General features: G+C 37.6%; 1 long non-coding RNA gene across 1 annotated transcript; it reads right to left on the reverse strand.

Moving 5' to 3' along the window:
• Positions 1–6,238: 6,238 nt before the first annotated feature.
• Positions 6,239–7,263, reverse strand: LOC146666693 (uncharacterized). Its single transcript, XR_014912448.1, has 3 exons — positions 7,196–7,263; positions 6,964–7,027; positions 6,239–6,568 (listed from the first exon to the last, which is right to left on the reverse strand). It is a non-coding gene; the product is annotated as an uncharacterized LOC146666693 (long non-coding RNA).
• Positions 7,264–8,021: the final 758 nt, after the last annotated feature.

The following is an 8,021-nucleotide window of genomic DNA, read 5'->3' on the forward strand; positions in this document are numbered from 1 at the left end:
GTTGTGGGGATGGAGCTGGACTCCCTCAAGGGGGTGTCGGAGAGGCGGATGCTGTCCAAGATAAAGACAATGTTGGATAACACCTCCCACCCACTCCATGACATGTTGGTCAGTCACAGGAGCTCGTTCAGTGAGAGACTGAGATTACCGAAAAGCACCACTGAACGACACAGGAAATCATTCCTGCCTGTGGCCATCTCCCTGTACAACGCATCCACTTAACACACTGTTTACTGCTACAACTACACATGTTTCTTTTCCAGCTATTTATTTATGAGTGACTTATGTATGTATGTATATATATGTATATATTGTACTATTCTTAGTTAGCGTATTGTCTGTCTTGTCTTAATGTTGGTTTATAATGGAGCACTGTAACAAAAAATAATTTCCCCCAGGGATCAATAAAGTATTCTGATTCTGATTCTGATATGCACACACTGATCCCCCCTCCCTTTCCATACGCCTTCGATGATTGTGCCCTACCGGGGAAGATGGCAGTCAACTGGACCAGCGCAGATATGCTGCAGGACCGGATGCGCTGTCTACACCGGCTCTCTCTTACCCTTTACCTGCCCCTGTTGCTTGTCTTGTGTTTCTATGGTGTATTGATAGTCATGTGCTTTTGTGCTGAGGTGTTTTTTCTGTTATCAAACTGTTCTCCCACTAGGAGCTCAGTCTGAGTGGAGTTTTTTTCCCTCCTCCTCTTACCTCATGTAGTGTATTTTCGTTGTTTTTTCCTATCAGCCTACCTTTCTTACATGTCTCCCCAATGTGATGTTTGTGTAAAGTTGGTCAGAAGGTTCCTTTGTAAGTGCGCATGTGCCATTGGCGTGCTGCCTGCTGTAACCCTAATTTCCCACGGGATTAATAAAGTATTCTGATTCTTATTAACAACTAAGGTCCAGTTATTTGTCTTAACAAACATTTCAGGCACATCCTCTAGTCTATTTGTAGGATTGTTGGCTGTCCACTCAAGATTCAGAGTTCAGAATACAAAAAGCAGAATAAGAGATTTTTGACTACCTGACTTCTGTCTGTATTAAGAGTGGCCTTTGGTGTCATATTTCAGCTGCTGCATTGGTTAATTGATTTAATAGACTTTAATATTTGAGACTGCTATTAAGCAGGTCAAAAATGAAGTTTCATGCTCATCTGAGGCTACATATATACAAACCCGATTTACTTCACACCAGATCATTTCTCATATGTAGGAAAAGGTAAGTTCATTAGATGAAACTTAAAGGATCTTTGGCTCACGACTTCATCTGGATGGTACAGCATAACCAGGTTAAGACATCTCTAAAAAATATATATTTTTGAGTGTTTTTGGGTGTTTTTTAATTATTTATTTAAATTTTATTTTCCATTGTTCACTGTGGCCTGTTAAGCATTTTATCAATATATATTTCGTTAAATATTTACAAGAAATCAGGCATTATACAGTGTAAACTTCAGTCCAGTGTGATTTGGATGCTCACCAGAAAATTTAGCCAGATATCAGCTGGGTTTAGATACAGTTCAGATAAGTTGGGAAATTCAAATTGTTACTGCAGCAGAGTACACAAGGCAGGAACAAATGAACACATGCAGCATACCTAACAGCAATAATGCTTTGCAAAAATAGAAGAAATATGGACTATGCAGGTACAATGAATAGATATGTACTTATATATGTAAATCACTCTGTCTATCTATCTACACATACACACAGACGTACACACACACAAATACACACACATACATATACAGACATACATATATACACATATATGATGCAATTATACAGATTACTAATAGAAGAAGAATGAAACATAGTGCAGTGTTTGGGTGTTAATAGTAGCAGGTATTTAGTATTGCACACTGATATATGTAAAGACCCCAGTGTGCTCATATGTGGTGTACATTCACTGCTGTTGTGCAGTGTACAGTCTGACAGCAGCAGCAGCCTGTCACTGAAGGGACTGCTCAGTGTTGTCAGGGTGACCTGTATGGGATGGATCGAAGATGGGGTATTTTAATCGAGTATATAGGGAAATGTGAACTCCTCTGACAATCTGAGTAATTGGATAACGCACTGTTATTGAAATTTCCAACTTCTGAGCCACAGAAAGAAATAACAGGCTTCATTAGGTTACCTTCCACTTGTTGACAGCAACTAAATAAAACCAACATATCCACATAATAACACCTTAAAGCAGGGGTGTCAATCTTAAATGAGCTGTGGGCCACTGCTGGTACTGTCATGTCATTGGAGGGCCACTTTAGTGTTCAAGTAGTACAAAAACAAACAAACAAGAAAACACCCACAAATCTTTCAGAAAATGTAGTGTTTTGTTTGTTTGTTTCAAATATTGTATAACAAAACTGCAAATGTGAATGCAAAAAACTTCTCACTAACTGAAACCTTTTTATTGAACTAACAAATAAAAAGGAAAGATACTCTCTTTCTGGCCAGACACGTGGAAGCATTTCTACAATAGTTTTGTCCATATTTAACAAAATAAAAATGCAGACATAAGTGAACACATTAGTTTTTGACTGCTAGTGAAAATTGTTTTCTTTACATATAACTCTCTCACTGAACTAATACAGCCAATCCCTCAACATGTTTTTACTCTGCTCATATTGCCCTCATTTTAAAACATTTTTGCTTTTAAAACAACTTATTTTCAAATTGCACTCAACAACAAAACCCCTCGTAACAAAAACGAACTTCAAGGGCCAAATTGTATTTCCTTTCTTCACGTCAACAGTAAGGGTGGCAAGTAGGGCTGACACGGGCCTCACGCAAGTTGGCCCCGAGCCGTGAGTTTGAGACCCCTGGTTTACCTACTGTCACTGCAGTGATATTAGTGTTTTTGTTTTGAAAGGTTACTAGTGGATGCTGGCAACAATCTTGGAAGAGAACAATACAATCTGTTATAAGGCCTTCACTGGAAAATTGTGTATTTGGAATATAATACCAACATGTCATTTGAAGATAACATATAGTATTCCAGTGACCAAATAGTATTTGGGTAAAAGTCACTGAATAGTGTTGGAATAAAGTGTGAAAATTGTGAAGGATTAAAATATCCAGGAGCTCAAATTGGATATTTTGTTTCAATCAAACTTTATCAACACAAATTGCACAGGTTTATTGAATATGAATAACTTCACCTCAGTTGTTTAAGCTCCTGCCAAAGCAAAACATCAGTGTGCAACCAGTGTCCACTATTGAATTAAGTAAACCCAACATGTTTTTTTTAGTGCATAATCACATTTAGTGTAATAAACTATTAAACCAGAATTACATATTAGGATTTAGCCAAGTGTTAGGATGTAATGCAGAGTAGTATTTCTAGTAGGCTTGTTTTGATATGCCTGTTTTCATTTTATTTTCTAATTTTTAAAGAAGGCTTTAGAAAGGTCAAAATAAATCTTCTGTAAGGGAGTATCAGCTATTCTAGTAGAATTTATTTTACCAATGCAAGGGTGCATTAGTACCTTGTAATACAACATATCTATTTCATAAAGGGTGAACACAAATGTCCAAAGAGACTTCCTGGCAGCTGCCATTTTGAGTATAACCTCTGGTACGGGCACGTTCAGTTTGCAGCAGCTATACAACAGTGGCCTCTAGAGGTGTTTACACACTACCACCAAATCAGACAATGCAACACAACACGCAGGTCGCCCCAATGAATAGATTAGGCTGGTAGCAGTGACTTGTTAACTTATCATTTATCAAACATGTCTCCCATGAATGATGTGAAATAAATTTGAGGCATAACATTTACGTCACAAGTTAGAAGTTGCAATCAGTTTTTAGGAAAGTGAGTTTAATAAGAGTAGGTAAAATAATGCAGTAATTTCTTAGATTTTATAAATCATGTTGGCTACAGCCTATTTAGCAGTGCAACAAGAGCATTAGACAAACAAACAAATAAATAAACAGTCAGCAAAAACAAAAAAGTTAGTACCCAGGGATAAAAATGTTGAGTATGAAAGGGAAACCTAATGGACAGATGTGATGCCTGAACAGTGGTGGCTTTAAGTGATGTATCAACTTAAACATGCATCCACAGTCTATGTTACATAAGTATGATGATCAGTGGTGACGGCTGGCGCCACTTTGGAAGCAGAAACTGTTGGTTTGAAAGCCTTTAGTGTCTCCTTGTGGCGGGACTCTTATACTGTACTGTGAGATCTCGAGCAGTGACCCCCCCCCCCCCCTCCCCGTCACTCTGGCTCCTACCTCAAAGCACACTGTGCGCTGTCGATCTTACGTGCTGCACAATAATATTCAATAGTTAGTGTTTACTGTTATATTCACATAGATCATCGCGATGATGTTATTTATTAAATTGCTCTCTTTTTTGCTCGTTTTCTTTTTTTTCCTGACAGGTGATCCAGGTGATTGATATATGTATTTTTTTGTCTGTTTGTTTTTCTTTTTTGTCCTTTATCACGTTCATCTTCCCCGCTGTTTTTCTTTCCCTCTTTCTTTCTCGGTTTTCTTTCCCCCAGTCAAATCCGTCCCATGTTCAGCAAGTGAAAATAAAACAAAATAAACATTTGGTACTTAATGGATTGAAAAGAAAAATGATGGCACTCTTGTAGTTCACACAGGTGGTGATGATTCAGGGTTTTAATTTGTAAGGTTTGAATTTTGAGCCATCATAAATTTTAAACCAGGAAAGTATAATATTTAACATATGATAAGTTAAAGCTAATACAGCTGCTCATATATAGGTAATTTGAAGAACTACCTACACCAATGAGTAGACTTCCCAGAATGGAAACAGCACTCTTTGTGTGGTTGGAGAAAACAGTCAAGTTGTTAAGAACTATGACTGAGAAGAATCCGCCTGTGTACAGCAGCAGGCTGCCTTCCTAGAATTTGGATATCCCCTGTGCGCTCGTCTCTGTATTATGTGCATTACCTCTCTTGGAAAATTAAAACCACAGCAGCTTTTTATAGTTTTCTTCATTCACTATCATCTTACACCAAAAGTCTACGCTGAAGAAGATTATTCAAAACATGCAACACAGTCACCAATCCCAGCAAATCCACCCCTAAGTCAGACTGTACAATACAGAAAATAAAAGAGCTACATCTCAGACTCTACAGGCTTCAGTTAGCATGTTAAATGTGAAAGTTCAGTTAGAAAAAGACTGAACAAAAACAGCCTGAGTTTAGCAATTAACCAAAGTGACAAACATTGCTCTAAATAATTCTCCCCTAATCCAAGTAGTCACCCAAACCTGGACGTGGATTTAGAGGCCTGAGGGCCATCTCACACATTTATTCAGAAAAAAAAAAACAAGTTTCAATTAAAATTAAACAAATCAAAATCTTGTGGATGTGTGCCTTTTACATGTTGGTAAAATGTTTAGGATGAGATGGAGATATAACACTCATGCACCGTGAAAATTATGAAGGTCTAAACATGTATCAAAGGGACTCACTGAACATCAGTGGATTTCTATGGGGCAAACGTACTTAAACAAGCCACTGTGACCATTGAGGCAGAGCAGAATGAATGATACTGATGGGAACTATGAGGGTTTGTAGTTAAATTCCTGCTCTTACAGGATCAGGGAGTGTCTGTTTAAAGATTATTAACATACACTGTAAAATTTAATTAGTTCCCAGAACTCAAAAAAATTGAGGAGACTCATTGCCTCAAAAGAATTGAGTAAAGCTTAACTTAAAATGACTAAATTAGGACAACTTGTTTATTTTGAGTACTCTGTACAAGCTCATTTGTTCCCAGAACTCAAAAAAATTGGATCAAGTGAGATGACCAAGTTAGGGCAACTTACTCATTTTGAGTACACTGTACAGCCTTGTTAGTTCCCAGAACTCGTTGCCTCAAAAAAACTAAGTAAAGCTTACTTAAGATGACTAATATTGCAAGTCTGCAGTATTAAGAATAACTTGATATTTCTGACTGTACAGTACTAATTGTTTACTTACTGACAAACATTTCAAGTTCAACTAAATGAAAAACAATTTGTGGTAACCTGAATATGATTAAAAATAATTAACAACACTTTTTGTAATGATGTTAAAATCAGACCAACTTTTATTTTCAAACACAACAAAGTATAACAGCCAACATACTGGACACTGTTCTGCTGAACAACAAACAATTATATTGCCATCACGGTTATAATCTTACAATGAAACAAAGTCTCAGATTTAGTTATTCTAAAAATAAGTTTAGGCCTACCACAAGTTTGTTTTGTACTTAAATTACTTATATAATCAAAATAAAATATTTGTTGTTCTGTCACAAGTGTAGTCTCTAATTTAAACAACACATTTGTTTTTCATTCCAACACATGAGCTGGAATGTTGTAATATTTTAAGGATGGCTTGTTTCCAGTCCAGGCATTACTGCCTGAATGACTATCACGGATCGAGGTGATCCAAATATAGGTGCAGAAGAAAGTCTTTAACTTCCCTTAAGTACAGTGGCAGTGGATGTGGGTTGGAGATGCAATGAGCTTGAACCTGCAGGCGACCATCTTCACTGACCACACCATCTGTGACGGAGGACTCATCTCTCCTGTTGTCCTGCAAGCAAACAATCATATTTTTTGGAACATGAACTTAATTGCTTTCTTAAAACATTTTTTTCTGCATTTGGTATGAAACAGACTCCAATTTAGACAATCTCAGGCTCCCTCCCCACTGGAGAGGTGACATTCAATGTCCAAATTGTCAGTCTGGATAGCCGTGACCCCCACCCGACACACAATAATGTCATGAAAGCATCATTTTAAAAAGGGCTATGCAAAGATGGCCAATAACTTTCATTCTAATGATGTGCAAAATGATTTGGGCACAAAACAAATTTTGCTGTTAAACTTGCAGACTTCACTATATTCAGTGTAGACCTTCTAAACTAAGTTTGGGGGATGTGATCTTTCAAGAAATGCAGACCAAACTGTTGTTGTTTGTTTACTTACACAGCATGTCTTGTAGAATTAACTGGAGTCACCAGCAACAGCCTAGTGCAGTCATATCTCAAGTCTAATAACAGAAGACAGGAAAAGATCAGTAAAGAAACAACTTCCCCAAACCAAAAAAGAAGTAAAACAATAAGTAAAACAGGCTGATCTAAAGTATGATTAAAGTTCAGCCTGATTAATATAAATGTCACTGACAGTTGCTAATATATTGGAAAACCAAAATACTTACCACTGAGTTGATGTCTTTCTGTCCAACAGCAGGAGTGCTGGTCCCGAGCCTCAAAGACAGTATGAAGCAAGCAGAGGGAGAAAAAACAGAACATTTTTCAGAAACCGATTTGATCCTTAATGGCTGTGCAATCATTGTAACATAGAGTTTGCTTATGTTGTTAAATAAAGGCTGGATTTGACATTAATAGATGCCACAGATGTTCAAGGTGCCACAAAGCATGAAAAAATGGACGTCTTGGAAAACGTCTGGGCATTTTTGCAAATATGTGACGTCTTGATAAATCGAGCAGATATTTGAACTTTCGACAGCTACATTCTCGCCTGAAAATATCTTAAAAGTTGATTTTGTGACCCAGAAAAAGTAATAGGTTTTTTAGCCGCGCTCCTCCACCATTGCTGCGCTTACAAGTACGCACAGGCTCCGACGAGAGCTCTGTTATAGCTGACCGGGAGGTCAAGGCTTGGTAAGAGTCCGCGAGCACAGCTAACTCCTGGCTTATTGTTTTCACCCCCCCGAAGAATTTTGTCTGGGCTCTTATCTCACTTTTTTATTTCAAACAATCAACAGAAAATTTCACAGACACATTTTTATATAAGGTTTTTAAGGCTGTGGTGTTCATTTCTAAGTAACATGAGCCCAGCCGCAGCAGCAACGCTAGGCTAACACTAACTAGCTAGCACGGTGCTAAACTAAGAGAAGCCACAAAATCAGTTTGAATAAGAGTAAACATTTACTCACCAAGTCAGTGTATCAGGTAAAGATCCACAGCAATGACAACAATAATCTCTTGAGCTGACGCTTTCCTAGGTTTGCTCAACATATT

The sequence above is a fragment of the Rhamphochromis longiceps genome, linkage group LG7, assembly GCF_057381845.1.
Source record: "Rhamphochromis longiceps isolate RC_006_pf linkage group LG7, R_longiceps_female_GT1.1, whole genome shotgun sequence".
NCBI lineage: Eukaryota > Metazoa > Chordata > Actinopteri > Cichliformes > Cichlidae > Rhamphochromis > Rhamphochromis longiceps.